Source organism: Engystomops pustulosus, chromosome 3 (genome assembly GCF_040894005.1).
Source record: "Engystomops pustulosus chromosome 3, aEngPut4.maternal, whole genome shotgun sequence".
Taxonomy (NCBI): Eukaryota; Metazoa; Chordata; class Amphibia; order Anura; family Leptodactylidae; genus Engystomops; species Engystomops pustulosus.
The window spans coordinates 90578015-90597763 of record NC_092413.1 but is presented as its reverse complement, the minus strand read 5'-3'; positions in this window follow the sequence as shown (position 1 = coordinate 90597763).

Genomic DNA, 19749 nt, shown 5'->3' with positions numbered 1-19749 from the left:
CTTGGTTGCTCGTCTTCTCTAGGTTTCACCCTTAAGGCTCTGTGAATTCTCTAAACCTTGATGGTTTCTGCCCTTTCTTGGCCCAGTTATTTATGTAAATAGTCCTTTGGCCGCTGTAGGGAGGGCTTCATGAGTCGGTCAGCCCTCGGATGCAGACATTTTTTTCTGTGACTGTGGTTTTCCAAATCTACAGCTCGCAGCAGTGCTTCATCAATGAGATTAAAGTGGGAGTCCTATAATTTTGCGCTGTGCTACAACATGTCTGTTTCAATGTTTTGCACCTGCTCCTGCCTGTTGCCCAGTTGCTTTATATCTGTCTTGATTTCAGCCAGATCTCTGGCTATGGGCAGGGCCGGCGCTATGGATTTTGTTTCTAGGTGCCATGGATCCAGAGATATTCAGGTTTAAAGTGAGAACTTCATGTGCCATTTTTAAATATAAAAATCACTCCCAACGGCAGTTTAACAGTTATAGGGGGTCATTTACTAAGGGCCCGATTCGTGTTTTCCCGACGTGTTACCCAAATATTTCCGATTTGCGCACGCGATCGGATTGTGGCGCATCGGTGCTGGCATGCACGCGACGGAAATCGGGGGCCGTGGCCAAACGAAAACCCGAAGGATTCGGAAAAACCATCGCATTTAAAAAAAAAATGTGTTGCGGAGCTTGCACTTACCTTCACTAGGAATAGGCCGGTGAACTGGAGTGCATTCCGATGCTCTTCAGCAGAGGAACTGCCTTAATGAATCCCGGCCGGACCCGAATCTACCGCAGAGAACGCGCCGCTGGATCGCGAATGGACCGGGTAAGAAAATCTGCCCCATTATCTCTGTTTTCCTAACACTTACAGACAAATTTAGATTCATATAGACTCTCTTCTTTCATAGGAAAAAAGAAGTGAGGTTCTATGTGTCACAGAGCCAGAGAAACAGCTCTCCAAAGTGTACAGCCCCTCCAGATTCTTAGCCATCAGGCTACAGGGAGAATTTGCTGTACACAGAAGCTGCTGCACCCCACAGATAATGGAAATATTCACTTTATATGTTACTACATTTTGAGAAGGGATAATATCAACTAATGTTCATGTTTGTAACCCTTCTCTATGCAGAACTATCTAAGAACACACTTTCTCTCTTTTATTTTGTGATAGTTTTTTTTTGTTGGGAAAATTGACTGATACGATGAACATTTGATCCTCTTCGCCTAATGTGACCAGAACATGTCCATAAAGTTATATGTAACACCAAAAACACGCACATTTTCTGGAAGTTTTTATTTCCCACCATCCTCCATTATTTACACCAATGTTATGACATTCTCACTCAGATTCTTATGAAGCGTGGAGGGTTCTGTTATTGTGTGGCTAATACAATGGCGCACATCTGAACGTGACTTTTGTTATCTCATTAGCTTGGTTTACAGATATATAGGGCCACATTTATCACTTTTGTGAGCCTAAGTGTAGTAGTTGCGCCTAAATTCTGGCGCACTGTTTTGCCAGAATTATCACAAGCTACAACCATCTGTGATAAGTATATTTTCTGCCTCTTATTAATCACTTTACTTTAAAACAGTTTAGACGCAATTTTGGCGCAGTTTCGGCACAATGTTAGATTTAGGCACTTACATGTGATCCTGCTACAAGCTCCTCTCTGCTTTTCCCACAGGCCAGAATGAAGATAACAGCACCCAGTGACCTCCTCAGCAGGGGCTTCTCTTGGAGGGGATCCCCCAGTGCTGGTCTCCTGCTGCACCCCTGTAATTCTGCACAGTATCCCCCTCAGAAACACTTTTGATACTGTGCAGAATTACATGGGGGACACTTGTCGTATCTGCAACATTCTGCAAACTTCTGCAAACTTCTTAGCTCTCTTGCTCTGAGCTCAGGAGTTTGCAGAATATTTTGTAAATAGAAGGTGATGAACTGTAAATAGAGTCTGCAGCTCCTGTCTGCAGTGTATGTAGTGCGTCTATTATCTGTTCTAGTGTCTGCAGTGTCTGGTTGAGCTTTGCTGCTAGAAATGAGCTGTTCTGCAAAGGGGCTCAGTGTTTTCTTCTCAGTTAACGCCACCTTCGGGCTGGAGTGTTTTTGCGCCCGTTTTTGCGCCTAAATGAAAACGTTGCAAGTGATGAATATCATTAGGCGCAGCAAAACATCTGGATTGGTAAGATAGATGAGAGAAAGCTGCTTATTTTTGCTGCGCGGCTAGTTTGGCGTTTAATTGCAAAAATGGCGCAAAAACGGTGCGCCTGAATGAAAAGGCGCAAAAACAACAGAAAAAACGAGTGATACATGTGGCCCATAGTTACTTATTTGGGTTACCATTGTGTAAGCAATGATACTGTAGATCTGTGAGAAGCTCAGTGCAATTTTCTGCAGTTCCCTTTGCTGCATATTTTGATGACTATACACATGTGGGGTCTGTATGATCTCCTCAAATCTTACTGTTTTAGGAAATATATTTTCTTTATATAAGTATTCTGGATTTGTACATATGTTAGAGGAAATTTTGAATGTTAATTGCCGAATGCATCTCCTGGTTGTCTGCTTTCAAAATTATAAAGGTTTTATGCCACCTTTACTGTTGTATTGCTATATTTTGCATGTTGTGACTGTCTTAAAATTTCTAGCTCAAAAGCAGATATCTAGTCAGTACAGTTTTAGTGATATTATGTGAACATATCAATAGGGCACATTTGTGAACTCTACACATGTCCATCTATTACATTTAGGAGATGTGAAGCTAAATTTTTTCTGTTTGGAACAAATTTTTTGCCATCAAAGTCAATTTTTTAATATTTTTTATAAAATGTTTCAGTTTGAATCAAAATAGCATGAAGGTGTCTATTTCTATAAACTCTTTGGTGCAATTTTGAAAATGGGGAAAGTGTCTGCTTTCAGAAAATATAGGTCCCTGTCCCTAATGGGCCTCACTATCTAATCAACCTACCAGTAATTTTTTGGAGTGTGGGAGGAAACCGGAGGACCCAGAGGAAACCCACGCAGACACAGAGAGAACATACAAACTCTTTGTAGATGTTGACCAGCGCTGCAAGGCTGTAGTGCTAACCACTGTGCCTTCGTGCTGCCCATCAATCTCCCTATGATCTATCTCCTATAAAATTCTCCCATTTTACAGTTTGTTTTACCATACTAAAGGAGCCTCTTACTGACTGTGACTGGTCATAAAATAGTTTTATTTTGGGGCCCCACTTTTAGTTTTGCCCAGGGCCCCACTTTGTCTAGAACCGGACCTGGCTATGGGGTTAAGCAATTGGAAAAGAATACGCTTGAAGAAGCCACTCGATGCAGAGGAGTTGATGTCTTCCTCTCCTGCATCCGAGCCATTAAACAGGCTTTTGATTTATGAGTCCTTCTCAGTGCCTTGCTCCGACACCACATCCAGTTGCATCTTGGAAGCATTCACTAAAGAAGCTGCTAGCTTCTTTCTAAGGTATTTTTCTAAGCCCACCTGCGTTTTCTCTGATCTAGAGGTACCTTGTGTATCTCTGGTCTTGTCTCTCATTTTCTGCTAATTTTTGCAGTGTAGTCAGGGTCCCGAGATGAGAACAGAGAGGAGCACAAGTTTTATGCTGCCCTCACCAAACTCCACCAAGCTCCACCCCCATTGAACCGAACCTGGAAACAAACTAACTTTAGTATGTGTCTGGGTACCGCTCAACACTACTCACAAGTTCATGGTTATTTGTCGTGTCTGCGCTTGTGTTCCATACCAAACTTTGCGGTTTCTGAAGCTCGCAACACAACTTCTTCGTTGTATGGCACAATTAGTATATACATGATATCATAAGTCCGCTGCTTCCAAAAGTTTCCTTCCATGATCTGGTGGTGTGAAGTCACTTATCAGTCAGTTTAAAAATAAGGTAGGCCAGATGCCGTATGGGCATCATTATGTGATTTTGTCCAGAACCCTGGTGTTTACACACTGGACTTTGTGTTTAATCATAAAGATCATGAATCAAGAATGCAATTATTTTAGGAGACAAGAAAATGTGGGATTTATGTCAAAAAGTAATAAAATGTTGCTGTACACCGAAAAAGATGTACATTATGTTAGATCAAATAGAGATTATTGATCAATATAGAAGAGTGTAAATTATGAACATCTTTTAAACACAGCAAATGAGAAGAAACCAAGTTTAATTATGCTAGTTAAAGTTAACCTTGTGCAATAGAAAAGCAGAAGTAAATGAAAGAGGGAATACTATAAACTTTAATAAAATCATACAGTATACAATAAATAAAGATATATCCGCTATAAAATATATAGTTATTGACCCAAAGAAGATTCCCAACCTTCTAAACAAGTTATATTCATGATACAAAAAATAGATACATCTAGAGTTCAAAAAGTTTTTAGGCCCCCAACTGAAAGAAACCATGTTGAAAGCAAATAAGCAATCAAAGAAATTGGTAAAATGAAAAGCCACACACAGCTATCAACTGACTTCTATCAGATCATCCAGGAACAATTAGCTCCCTTTATTTTTAAAATCGCACAACTATATTTTGCCATAACTCCTTACTTTCCAGGTATGTCATTTCTGGGCATTCGATTAAAGCCAATCAATCAAGGACTATGCAGGTGTGAAATCCAGAAGAAATACCTTTTTTTATTTTTCATATGATGTGATGACACAGAAGGAAAATACATGTACCTGGGGGAGGGGGCATAATATTCATCAGTACTAGTAGCAGTCACCCACTTTCTCCAGCCTCGTCTTGAATAGATTAATTAAATCAAAGCTAATGCATCATTAAAGTGTAACCATCATTTCAAAAAACTTTTGATATGTTGTAGGGCAGGTCATTTTGAGCCCTTTTGCAATTGGATTAGTTACCCGAATCTTGTTCCTTTCTCTTGTATTCTGCAGACTTCCCCTAGATGTCAGTTATCTCTCGTATGGATGTTGCTAGAGACAATCCGTCTTCAGAAAGGAGCAGAGACTAAAGAGCAGGAGGCACACCCCCAAGCCCTAACTAATGTAGTGACCAAACACCTACACTTATCTCTCCCTCAGCTTTCCCTACACTTGTATACAAACAAATAATCCACACAGACAGAAACTGCAGCCTTCCCTCCCCCATCACCTCACACAAGGAAGTGGCAGGAGAGACTCTCCAAGTCTGCAAGCTGTGCCCTCATGTGCTGTGCTGGAGTGTTACTTAGATAGGTAGATAGATATGAGATGGATAGGATATACATAGATAGATAAGAGATAGAAATATATTGGTTAGATAGATGATAGATCTGAGTAGATAATAAATACACAGATGGATAGATAGATAGATATGATATAGATAGATGTGGGACAAATAGACAGATAAGATATAGAGATAGATAGATAGGAGATAGAAGATAGATAGATGTCAACAATATGCACCTGGTTCCTGGAGAGGTCCTGTGCGGTAATCTTACCTTAGTCACCGACACTATCCCGTCACACCATCGGCTCCCAGACGATCCTGTGTGAGGTTTTGCCCACATCTAAGATGGCCACCGGCACTCTGGATTTGAGTGCGCATGCACCAGTTGGACACCATAGTCGCTGGTTACCGCGACACATGCGGAACCAAATTAGTGAGCACAATCGACTTCCGGCATGACTAGAGAGGGTTTGGCGCCACTAGGTGAAATCATGAATGAAGAGCCGAGACCGGGGGCGGTCCTTATGCTGATGGGCGGGTATCTGTTTATGTATATGCACTTACACATGTAACTTTTCCACATTGTACAATATGTTGTTACTCTATTTCTAATTACCTATGAATGTTATGTCACTAGCTCGCATACACATATATGAGATATATGAATTGAATAGAGGGAATCATGTTTTTCACGGTCCAAGTGTGGACCAATGAGATGCATTGTTGGCCTTTAAATGTTTGCTTGCTGGCCATATTCACTATGTTTGAGAAAGGCTCTTTGAGCTGAAACTTCGCACATGGAATAAAGACACCCCTTTTTTTGATCACCTACTTTGGAGTGCTGTCTATTCTTGAAATTATATATTGAAGCCCTCCTGCCAGAGGACATATGGACTTTGCACCCACCAGGATTGCTGTGCTGCTCTGAACTTTCCTTCCTCTAGATAGATAGATATGATATAGATAGATGTGGGACAAATAGACAGATATATATAAGATTAAATAGCATAATGATTAAAAACATTTATTAGAGTGAACCATCTTCTCAATGTCTATCTTCTTTGCTGCTGCAATCAACATTGATCTTGCAATTAAGAGGTTAAACTGTCCTTATCCAATATTTCTCTAAGTAGAAAGAGTTCACTTGTTCAGGTAACCTTGCTTAGAAGCTGTAGTTTACATTAAAAGTGGATAGTTAAGGTTATCTTTGATTGTCTAAGGTTATCTTTGGCGGACTACTCATTAGATCAGTCTCTAGATTTTATTTCAACTGTGTCTTTAGGTTGCATCGCTAATCGCAATTGCTAAAATAATTTTTAATACCATCCAGTTTTACAATTATACGGGATTTGGAGGTCTCGTAGCAAGAAGAAAAACAAATTTGCTTTTACAGTGAATGCACATTTTAGACTCTTTCAAGGCTTCTTTTATTTATAAAGTAACAAGTTCCTGAAATCAAAGTGCAATAAGTTCTTGGCAGATGTAGGTGATTGTTTGCAATGTTCTTCAGAAGGTTTCTTTTTATATAATGGCTCTGTCATTTGTTTTTCTCTAGCTTTTTCACTTTTTATTTCTACTGTTCAATTCATAAAAATGCCCAGAGTACATGCCTAATGGACATACCGTGACATAAAATGACTAAAGCCCTAGTATTATTGAAATAAAAGTATTCTTCTAAAGCAGTTTCAATTTCCTAAGAAATGTGCCCTTGAGCCATTAGGAAAGCATTAGTTCTCTCAACATTGCTTCAAGTAATGGGGAACTCTTGTAGTAAGATGATTGGACCATTTGAAACATTTTATATAAATAAAAAAACTAAACAATAAATCTAATTCTGTGGAGCTTTTTAGACTGCCCTTCCCATACCAATAAGCACAACAGAAACCTGTGTTTTATCCCCCTTTCACACTAGCGTTTTTTAATGTGCGTGTTCTGCACGTGTTTTTGACTTGCAAAACTTGCATTGCACTCTATCCCATTGTATTTACTGGGTTTTGTTAGAATTGTCCTTTTTTTTTTTATAGGCACACACTCGTATTTTTTTTATGAGTTTGAAACTCTCAGCATTGCTCCATGTTTGCAAGTCACACGCTTGAAAAATGTACCACACAAGTCTATAGAGATGCATCAGAAACACATTGGGGCACATTTACTTATCCCTCCCCTCGAGATCCCCTTGTCCGATGAGTATTTGGAGCTGCCGCAATTCACTAAGATTGTGCGTCAAATTTCCTGCATGTATCGCTTCCCCGCTCAGGTCTGCCGGCGTTCAACATCTGCTTCCCGGTGCATGTAAGTGCATGGCTGGTGACACAATTTTGAATGATAAATCCTGCGCTCAGTGGGGTTGTCCGACAACCACGCCCCCGATTTGTATCGCATGAAAGTTGGAGCGATTGCGCCAAAATCCGATTGCGTGCACCAAAAACCTCAGTTAAACACGTCACAAAACGGAAAAAGTCGGGAAACCCAGCAAAAATGCGGTCTGTGGACCCTTAGTAAATGTGCCCCATTGCATTTTTCACTGATCAATTGTCATAGAAAAGATAGACCACAACCATGAGTCTTTTTCATGTGCACACATGAAACCACATTGCAAATGCTTTGAAATGCGCATAATAAATGTAAAATTCTATTTAATCAGATCATAAAACTGATGAAAATTGTAGGCAAAAATTTCAGTTTTTTACGCATTGCACTCTGACATAGTATCACAGTACATAAGGCTGAAAAAAGACCATCACACATAGGCTTCTTATGCAAGGGTGATGATTGGGTAATTGCTTCCTTTCCATTAACTGCTTAGATGCCACTTATTCTGGCCATGGAACGTTTGTGGTAAAAAGTTCAGAATCAAAGCTAGCTCCCATTAAATGTAGCAGGATTTCAGAGCAGAGTTTCTGAGCAATAACAATTAGGATAGGTTTAGTAGGTTTGTCAGAAGGTTTGTTCTTAAATTTGTAAGTAGGAACAGGTGTTTTTTGTAAGTGTAACTCCAGACAAATTCTTTTTGGTCACTGTCAGAATTGGATTTTCCCCATTTTGGATTGTTAAGGAGAGCAAGGATTAACCCCTTAAAGGGGTATTGCCACAATGACAAGTTTCTTATATGAACTCAGGATAACAAAATAACACATTCTCTAATTCACTGTTATTAACAAAAAAAGCTGCATTTCACAGCTATAAGTCCAACCTGTATCTATCAGTCCTGCTGTACACAATTTCAGTTTCTGCTAGACACGACTCAGTAACTTCTCACTGAGGGTCGGGCACCATCTTGAATGAGATCATGCAGATGAGATTACTGTGTCTCTGTTCTGTGTATCGGTGTGTAGCAGTGTGAGCTCCGTGCAGGGCGCCCCCTGCACAGAGCTCACACTGCTGCACACCGAGACACAGACACTTCCTGCCAGGAGACTGAGGAGAGAGACAGGCTGCAAACAACAAGCTTAAAGGAGATAAGTGATCCGTGGGAATGGGGAGGTAGGCACATAGCTGTGAGATGTAGTAGAGCCCACAGTCTAACAATGTAAAAGCGTCTGTCGGTCAGCATATGTGTCATCTCATGCATCTCTGATCAGTCTTATATCTCTATGTCTCAGTGTGTTATTACAAAGTCAGAAGGCAGCTGAAAGTGCATATAAACCTTGTACCCTAATAATGTAACCACATTGTCACCCTACAGAACTAGATGGATAATACAGTAATGTGTCTGCTTAGTGAGTCCCTGCACTTAACAGCGGGGGGAGAGATAGGAGCTAAAACAGCAACAAAACTAGTAAAATTGTAAAGTAAGGGGTTAAAATTATCTTTAATGTGTTAACATCACTAGGGTATTGAGACTCCCCTTTAAGGACACATGGTCTTTTTGCTAATTTTTGGCTCTCCACCTTCAAAAATTCATAACTTTTTATTTTTCTGTGTACAGAGCTGTGTGAAGGCTGCTTAACAAATTTTACTTCTCATGATGTTATTTATTATTCCATGCAGTATACTGGGAAGCAGGAAAAAAAATCCAAATGTGGTGAAATTGGCAAAAAAATGCATTTGCTTCACTTTCTGGTGGATTTTTATGACTTTTATTCACTCTGCGCTCTAAATGATACATCTTCTTTATTTTTTGCTTTCTGTACAATCATGGTGATACCAAATTTATATAGGTTTTATTGTGTTTTAATACAATCTCAAAACTTAAATAAATGTGTAAATTTTTGCCATCTTCTGACGCTAATGACTTTTTTATACTTTGGTGTACAGAGTTGTGTGAGGTGTCATTTTTTGCATCTTTTGATCACTTTTATTACATTTTTTATGTGATGTAAAATATTGTAAAAGTAGTGTATGGGACATTTGGGTGCTATTTTGCATTATGGGGCTCACCAACGGCACTAACCTCCCTACTCTCTATGTGAAAACAAGTGTTTTAATTGTTATATTGTTATTATTTTTTTGTTACTATCATTGTGTTTTGAGTGTTTTTATTATTTTGGTAAAAAAATTTATTTTAAAAATAATTAAAAGTGTTGAGGATAAGACTGTAAAAATTGCAAAGGAACAAAGATCATGGGGGGCTGGCAGTACCAAACCAATGGTTGTATTTTCTTTCAGCCCAATTGCAGCAACTAATCTGAAAAACTTTTATCCTATTATTGGGGGGTCCTCCATTATCTGTTGTAAATTGGGGTCCCAGGTAGATCACTGGACACACAGTGTCCCTAAATGTTTGGAGTAAAATTAAGTCTATGCTTTGGGTATTGGGCTGTACTAGGTTCACCCTTCTATGGCATAATCCTAACCTATCAGATATGCAGAGCAGGTAGGAGGCAGCTGGTTTTCACACCAGACCACGCTCTATCACAGCAATATGCTTAAATTCTTTGAGTAGCTACAGAGTTTGAGTTCCTCCATATCCTTTTCTACTAGTATTTACAGCTCCAGCATGCCATAGAGACACAAAGTAGGGAAACTGATTTTCTGAGGAGGGTATGTTTCTTTGTTTGTAAAATGCAAAAACTATTTTTTAATTTAAAAATAGAATAATCTATTCTTGTCTTACAAGAATATCACATTGCAATAAGTTGATTGCTACTATAATGCAACCGTATACTGAGCTCAATACTGTTGTTGAATTAGAACATTGTTGCTTGCTACTGGACCACTAGTTGCCCACTCCCTTCCTCGGTAATAGCAGGGGCGGACTGGCGATTGTACCCACCGGGAATTTTCCCGGTGGGCCGGTCGGTCCTGGGCCAGTTTGGGGCCGGTCCGGAGCTGGTCCAGGCCGGTACGCACTCCCTACAACTTTTGATTTAATCTATAACACCTGCATCGCTCAACTGCTTCTGCATCTGTGTATACACTCAGCTACACAGGTCACGCAATTGACGTCATTGCACGACCTGTGTAGCGTGGAAGAGGCTGACACTTACCAGCTCTCCGGCCCTCTGTAGCTCCGTGGCTTGGTGTAAGAGGCGCGGAGCAATGATGTCACTATCCCGCGCCTCTACACCATACTGAAGGCAGAGGGAAGACGGGAAGAAACCTGCGCCAAAGAGGTGAGTGTTATGGTTTTTTTTTTTTTAAATTATAGAATGGGGGGCATTAATTATATGGCAGGGGGGCATTATTGTATATCTGGGGCTGGCAGAGGGCATTATTGTATATCTGGGGCTGGCAGGGGGCATTAATTATATGTCTGGGGTGGGGGGGCATTATTGTATATCTGGGGCTGGCTGGGGGCATTAATTATATGGCAGGGGGCGTTATTCTATATCTGGGGCTGGCAGGGGGCATTAATTATATGTCTGGGGTGGGGGGGCATTATTGTATATCTGGGGCTGGCTGGGGGCATTAATTATATGGCGGGGGCATTAATGTATATCTGGGGCTGGCAGGTGGCATTAATTATATGGCAGGGGGGCATTATTCTATATTTGGGGCTGGCAGAGGGCATTAATTATATGTCTGGGGCAGGGGGCATTATTGTATATCTGGGGCTTGCAGGGGGCATTAATTATATGTCTGAGGTGGGCAGAGGGCATTATTGTATATCTGGGGCTGGCAGGGGGCATTAATTATATGTCTGGGGTGGGGGGGATTATTCTATATCTGGGGCTGGCAGGGGCATTAATTATATGGCGGGGGGCATTATTGTATATCTGGGGCTGGCAGGGGGCATTAACTATATGTCTGGGTCGGGGGCATTATTCTATATCTAGGGCTGGCAGGGGGCATTAATTATATGGCGGGGGAATTAATGTATATCTGGAGCTGGCAGGGGGCATTAATTATATGGCAGGGGGCATTATTCTATATCTGGGGCTGGCAGGGGGCATTATTGTATATCTGGGGCAGGCAGGGAGCATTAATTATATGTCTGAGCCGGGCAGGGGGCATTAATTATATGGTGGGGGGCATTATTCTATATCTGGGGCTGGCAGGGGGCATTAATTATACGTCTGGGGTGGGGGGGATTATTCTATATCTGCGGCTGGCAGGGGGCATTATTATATGTCTGGGGCAGGCAGGGGGCATTAATTATATGCCTGGGGTGGGCAGGGGGCATTAATTATATGCCTGGGGTGGGCAGGGGGCATTAATTATATGTCTGGGGTAGGCTGGGCACATTAATTCTAAGTCTGGGGCAGGCAGGGGACATTTATTATATGTCTGGGGTAGGCTGGGCCATTAATTCTATGTCTGGGGTAGGCTGGGCCATTAATTCTATGTCTTGGGTAGAGGTGTTACATTATGGGGCACTATTGGTGTGGTACTAATATTTCAGGGGGCTCTATTACAGTATTTGGGGCACGTGTAATACAGGTAGGCAGCACTGTGAGATACAACGAGGGATTCAATCCGTGTGGGTGCTAGCTGCGTTGGTCTGACCCAAGACCCAGTGGCATCAAGATAGAAGAGAAGGCAGCAGAACTCCGTTGTCCTTATCCAAGATATATTTATTCACATGTGGATACAAAGCTACGTTTCGGCTAGCTCAATGTAGCCATTTTCAAGCACTGCTTGAAAATGGCTACATTGAGCTAGCCGAAACGTAGCTTTGTATCCACATGTGAATAAATATATCTTGGATAAGGACAACGGAGTGCTGCTGCCTTCTCTTCTATCCAGTATTTGGGGCACAGTATTGGTGGTAGCAGAAGAAGGGACAGTTAAGGGACAATGGGAAAGTGCAGAACATAAGACGTCTGTGTGGTAAACTCAGGCGATGGTGGAACTAATGGAGAAGATAAGGAACGAGTACAATCCGAGGATATGTCACCTGATGTCACTGGATGTAATTGGTGTGGATCTCTCATGTGTTTTCTGTAGCTGTATATGATAAATACTGATTTTTTTCATGTTCGCTTCCCTGTATATATGTAGTATTATGGTAGTTATATTCTTGTACATAGGGGGCAGTATTATAGTAGTTATATTCTTGTACATAGGGGCAGTATTATAGTAGTTATATTCCTGTACATAGCGGGCAGTATTATAGAAGTTATATTTCTGTACATAGGGGCATTATTATAGTAGTTATATTCTTGTACATAGGGGCAGTATTATAGTAGTTATATTCATGTTCATAGGGGGCAGTATTATAGTAGTTATATTCTTGTACATAGGGAGCAGTATTATGCTAGTTATTTTCTTGTACATAGGGGGCAGTATTATAGAAGTTATATTCTTGTACATAGGGGGCAGTATTATAGTAGTTATATTCATGTACATAGGTGCAGTATTATAGTAGTAATATTAGTTATATTTCTGTACATAGGGGGCAGTATCATAGTAGTTATATTCTTGTACATAGGGAGCAGTATTATACTAGTTATATTCTTGTATATAGGGGGCAGGATTATAGTAGTTATAGTCTTGTACATAGGGGGCAGTATTATAGTAGTTATATTCTTGTACATGGGGGGCAGTATTATAGTAGGTTTATTCTTGTACAGAGGGGGCAGTATTATAGTAGTTATATTCTTGTACATAGGGGGCAGTATTATAGTAGTTATACTCTTGTACATAGGGGGCAGGATTGAATGTGTTATTCTAAATGTGTTATTGTAGCATTATTCCTGTCCACAGGAGGCAGTATCAATATATTCTTTCTCTGAATTGTACATGTATGGCGCAGGGGAAAGGTATTTAAGGCTTACTGGGTTGTGTGTTTGCATCATTTACTGATCAACAGGTAAAATTCTTTGCACATTAGATTCACTTACTAGCAATAGATGTTCTTGTTTTGCATTAAGGCCATCTACCAACAATTTGTCTGTTATAACCCCACCCACATTATCTGACCACACCCACTTGTTTTGACTCTGCCCATAAAACGGGGCCACTTTTATAGTTTTTTCCAGGGCCATTTTATATTCCCAGTCCGCCCCTGGGTAATAGTAATGTTGTCAGATGAAATTCTGATGCTTTGAGAATGAGTTTATCACAAGCAAAACTTTTAAATTCAAATGTATCAATTTTTGCAGATTAATGTGCATATCTTAACCATTACAGGATGTATAAGGGCTTGTTATCTGTGCAACAAATTCTACATTTTTGTGCCACCATTTAATATTCCATGCAATGTACAGGGAAGCTGGAAAAAAATTCCAAAAAGACATTTGACAAAAAAATATGTTTATGGCGTTTTTATGTGGCTGTGTTTTTAAGGCTTCCATTCTGTGCTCCAAATGACACCTCCTCCTTATTCTTTGGGTCGATACTATCACAGGGATATATAGGTTTTAATAGATTTTAAAAACAAAGTTTTTTGTACAAATTCTGAGGCCAATAACTTTTTTACAATTTGGTGTAGCGACCTATGTGAAATTTCACTTTTTGTGCTATGTTCTGATGTTTTAATTTATATCAATTTGGGACCTAAATGACTGTTGATAATTATTTATTTAAATATCCATAAATCCAAAAATGGCGAAAAAGGGGCAATTTGGACATTTGGGCACTATTATAGTGTTCACGGTTGGGAATAATCTTTTTCACATTTCACAGGCATTTTGCGACGTGGTGATACCTAACATGTTTATGATTTTTATATTATTCTTTTATTATATATATACTTTGTGGAAAGGAGGGCAATTTAACATTTTACTTTTCGATAACTTTGTAATTTTTTTTTTTTAAATGTTTTTACTATTATTTCAGACCCTCTAGGGTACTTTAACACTGCATGGTCTGATTGTTCATACTATTGTATTGCATTATATAGTACTTTTACTGCAGATCACTATCCGTGGCAGGCCTACACGTCTCTATAAGACTATAGGCTACCATGGAAATTGATCGCCACCCTCCAATGACTTCACGTGGGGCGGCAAATGGTCATCCACAGGCAGCTCTGTTAGGTGCCGCAATCAGGTTAACTTGCAAATGGCCAGTAACAGGCAGCTTTGTTAGTTGCCACAGTCAGGTTAACCATGCACAGACAGTGGCAGTTACAGAAAGTAGTCAGCTGTGTTATAAAGCTCACACGTGTTATGTGTATGGAAATAGCTCATCTCTCTTCATACGCCTCTCACATCACCAGGTTGTAATATTATGTCCTGGGGTGCAAAGGGGTTAAACAATTTGAAACTATTTTTACAAAAAATGGATAGATATAAAATCGATACTATTTTTTTTTCTAAATACATAAATTTCACAGCCTCAGTATTTAGGGGTGTCAATGTATTGGGATATGTTAATCTGTACAAGGTGTAAATGACAAAATCTGTCAGTCATCAGAATTACTCAATCTGAGGAATTTATAAAGAGCTGGTGAATCATGCGGCAGTCTTCATATGCAATATGCGCTGGAAGAGAGAAAGTATACTATTTTGTTCCCTATTTACATCTATTCCAGGTTCCATCTACAGCAGAATTGTGCTTTAGCCTGAAGCAGGGTTAAGCTGATGCAGGCTTTAGCAAATATGCTTGGTTGGGATGGCTTTGCCCAGCTTCATCACACCCACTTGGTGTGAGAATGGTGTATGTCTGTTTGATCTGGTCATGCACCAGAAATTGAGACTTTATAATGGCTTGTAGGCCAGAAAACTAGCAAATAAGATATGATAAATGCCCCCATGCTCACAGCATGGGATTTTAAGGAAATCAATCTTGGCAATTCCCCAGTATTAATGCAGTATCAAGTTTATTAAATTTATACACATAATATAGTGTCAGGTTAATTCATTTACATATTACCTTATTACTAATATATGGAAAATTCTACTTTTGAATAGATATCTATTCTACTGGATTTGTTATATTTCATATGGGTACAAAAGACTAATTTTATTACAAACATATGTTATCAACTAAAGGGTTAGCTTTTCCAACTTAGACAAAAATATTGAAATTGGGTGGTGTTTTTATACTCATTTAAGTCTATTAAAAATTAAGGAGCAAAAATAGCTTGTTTTTTAATTTTTGATTTCTAAGAAAGAATGACAGAAGGTGCCTTGTGAATATTGAAATGCATTCATTTGGTTGTTTACAATTACTGAAATGGTGGTTAGGGACACAGGGAAGACACACAGAGCAGTGAGCCCTGAACTGAGCCCTACAAGACTGTTGCCTGTCTTCTTGCCTCACATATGCTGAGGTGATACAGGACCCACGAAGGCAGTCCCTTCCTAACCCACAGTGAAGACACAAAACAAGACATACAAACAGAAAACACAGTAAGCTTGGTCAGAGATCTGAGTTCATATCGAAGATAGCATATATAAAATGAAATTGGAGTCCAAAAGGGATAGTCTCTATTCACCGACAGGAGATCCTTGACAATCTTGATATAAGAGCAGACTATTGTCTAAGACTAAAGTTTCTCATCTTAACCACATCCATGTATAAGACTGAGGCTCTAATGTTAGCATATTCCTTGAGGACTGTATATTGTAATATAACTCCTATATAATACTCATAAAAAAGGGAATGGCAAAGCCCCGCAACCTTTTGGTTTACACAAAACCTCCATTCTGATTCGAACACTCTTCCTACCCAAATCAATATTTTTTGTCAAACATTCATTAATTTTAAAGACATTTCCCTCAATGCAGACTGGGGAGGCATTGATAAAATCCAATAGTTAAGGTAGAACAACCTTTTTTCCATCAAAGCCACCCTATCTGCATGAGATAAAGGGAGCTTGTCATACACTTAGTCCTAATCTAATTTAGTCCTAATCTTTTAGTCACTGTCTAATATTTTCAAATTAAGAATTAATTAATTAATTAATTAATTAAGAAGTTACCATCTCGTCAATAGGAATCAATATAAATTTGTCCCAATTTATTTCCAACCTTGAAAGAATATCAATTTCTTTAACAAGATGGTTTACCTAAGGTAAAAATGTTTTACTGTCCTGTAAACAAAAACATATATTGTCTGCTTATTTTATAAATCAAACCCCAAAAATGTATTCATCTCCTTTTTGTCTCTATACTTGATAGCTAAAGGTTCTAAAGGACAGCAGACAACCTTGCCTTGTTCAACTGTGGTTTTAAACATTTTCATTCAACTCCTGACCAATTCTTATTCTGGAAAAATTATTGGGAAAATGCTTGTAACCCTGAATCTGGGGTCCACATGATTATTTACAAGGAGTAGAGGAGTGGGATACATGTATCTATTATTTGACTTTAAATGGTCATATTGTTGTCAACATTTGCTATGCGTGTGTCAATATTTCACACTTTTCATTTTATATTGGTATTTATAATTGTGTGTACTTGTGTATATAGTGCACATATTTTCCTAACATTATTTTTATCTGTTGATGCTGATGAATTTTAAACAATGTTTTAGATATTTAGATTTTTTTTTCATCACAATATCAATATAATATTTTATTTATCTATATTTTGATTTTAATTAATGCTTATTTATCAATCATGGACTAAGTGTTGTTGTATTTATGAATTGATATTTTTTTAGTTCATGCAGATATATATTTTTCAATACCTTGCATTTATTTGTAAAACCAGTATGTTTCTACTGCAATGTACATATATGTGTGTGTATTAATTACAATATATGTATAGTTGGTATTATATGTTCATTTGATATAAAATTCTTAAAGTTTAACCGTCATTCTGAGCAAAAAAAGGATGAAAAACAGAATTATGTGTCCCTGGGAATCATTCCTCAAATTATTTTGCATCTCAGTCCTCATTTAGTACCTTTTTTGGCCCATAGCAACCATGGTTTCCAGGTACAATTAGCAAGAAGGAGGGGCGGGACCTGCCTCCTTTCACCTCATCACAAGCACACAGGGCCAGATTTATCTTAAGTTGTTCTATTTTGCTCATTTTTTTGCACCTAAAATGTCTCTATTTTCAGCCATATTTGTCTAATGTCACAATTTGCGTAGATAGAAGTGATCCTTCTCTGCATTTTTTTGAGCCTTTTTCATATATTTGTGACTTTTATAAAAAGTGTCAATGAGAAAAAATTCAATAAATCAACTTCAGCCGATGACATTCTGCTGCAACATCCAATCATTTGCCATTTAGGAACATTCTTCAGACTAATAGTTCTTTTAAAGGAGCATTTTATATAAAAATCAAAAAATGGATATAATTTTATGCTTTAATGATAATTATACTGTTTCAGCTTTGTATATAGAAATGTCCTATCCCTGTGTGTCCTGTACATGGTGCGGCCGCAGTCACTGCTCCTCTATCACATTATAAGGAGAACTTGTGGGGCTCAGCAACGTGTCCAACGTGCATATCACTGACACATCACTGTGTGCGTATAGAGGGCGATATGCTGCCTTGTCAAAAGATAGTGATTGGCTGTTGCCATTGTATTTGGCTGTTTCCCAATGAGGTCAGTGCCCTTATATGGAGACTGAAATAACTGGGGACTTCCTTCCGGCGGGATATGTTCAGGCAGGGGGGGGGGTTAATGTGAACAGCCCCATATTATGATGGTTTATATTGTTAAGCTATCATCGTTGTTTAAAAGAACCAATTGAAAAAAATATTTAAAAACATCAAGAACAGCTTCTTCTGACAAAATATTAATGGGAAAAATAAACATGAAGTTACAAAATTACAAAAAAAAAATTCCCGTTGAAGTGTATGGGAGAGTGAAAATCTGTATCAATGTGCAGTTTCCATGCAGAATTCTCAGTCAAAACAGATGGAAAAAAACGCATGCGGAAAATCTGCATTAAAACCGCATATAAAAAATGCACACAGGCAGTTTTTTTACCTATGAACCAAAAAAAAGAAGAAAGTTGATTTATCAAATGTGTCTGATTGTTTTTTTTTTTTTTTTGGTTATCTGCGCCTGCTCTGGTGAGGAGCTTTTTTGAGACATTTTTAAAAAGTTGCATGTCATAAATTAGGAAAAACATCTGGATTACTAAGTTAAATAAGGCGTAAGTGGCTAAAATCAATGCGCCACTAACTTTTGGAAAGCCTCAAAAAAGTCTCAAAAAAAGACGCAAATATGGTGAAAATACGAATTACAGACAAAAAAAGTCTCAAATAAGGTGATATATCTGCCCCACTGTACTGATTTTTTCACTACTTTGGAGTGCTGCCATTTTCTTATGTTTGGATATCTATCTATCTATCTATCTATCTATCCCTTCAGCACAGCACATGAGGGGACAGCTTGAAGACTTGGAGAGTATCCCCTGTCATTTATTGCTGTGGAGTGTGAGGGAATGGGGAGTGGGGATTGTGTCTTGTGCCTGTGTGGATTATGTGTTTATACACAAGTGTAGGGAAAGCTGAGGGAGAGATAAGTGTGACAGCTATTTGAGAGATCACCGACAACAAGGGGAAAGCTGCAGAATAAAAGAGGAATGAGCAAGATTCAGCTAACTAATCTAATTGCAAAAGGGCTTAAAAGTACCCGCCCTACAACATATCAAAAAGTTTTTTTGAAATGACGGTTACGCTTTAAGCACATACACCTTCCCTTTGGCTTTGCCTGTACTTATTATGACTGTGTTCCAGTTCATGCTTGAGCAAATGTGTCACCAGGCACACTTCGGGATGCTGACATGGAGCGTTATCTATGCGCCCATCTGCACCTGACCAGGTAGCAAGCATAGTATATATTAGAATTTATGGTTATGGGTCATGAAGTCACTATCTGATTTGTGATTGATATATTAATATCCAATATACTTTGGTTAGAATATATTGTTTGTATAGTATAAACATTGGTACAATTTGAGCTAAAAGCCTGTGGTCCAGAATATAACAGTTTTTTCCATTTCACTAAATTTTCACAGAAAAAAAAACTTCAGGAGGAAAATCATCTTGACCCTGTCAAATGCCATAGATGCATCTTCAGACAGCATGGAACAGGTTCCCTCCGACCCAATTGAATGCTTACAAAAACCTTTCTCAAGTTTTTTAGTATATATCTTTCAGGCAGTAAGACCCACCCATATCTTTTAAATATCTCTAAATTGCAAGCCATCAGAACCAGAGGAAGAGTTTCTAGAAAAAAAAACACAGCATCTCTTAGTTCTTCCAATGATATGGGCACTACAAATTTTTCAAACTGTTCTTTGTCAATTTAGGACCATCCAAAACCTTCATGTACCCGTCAAT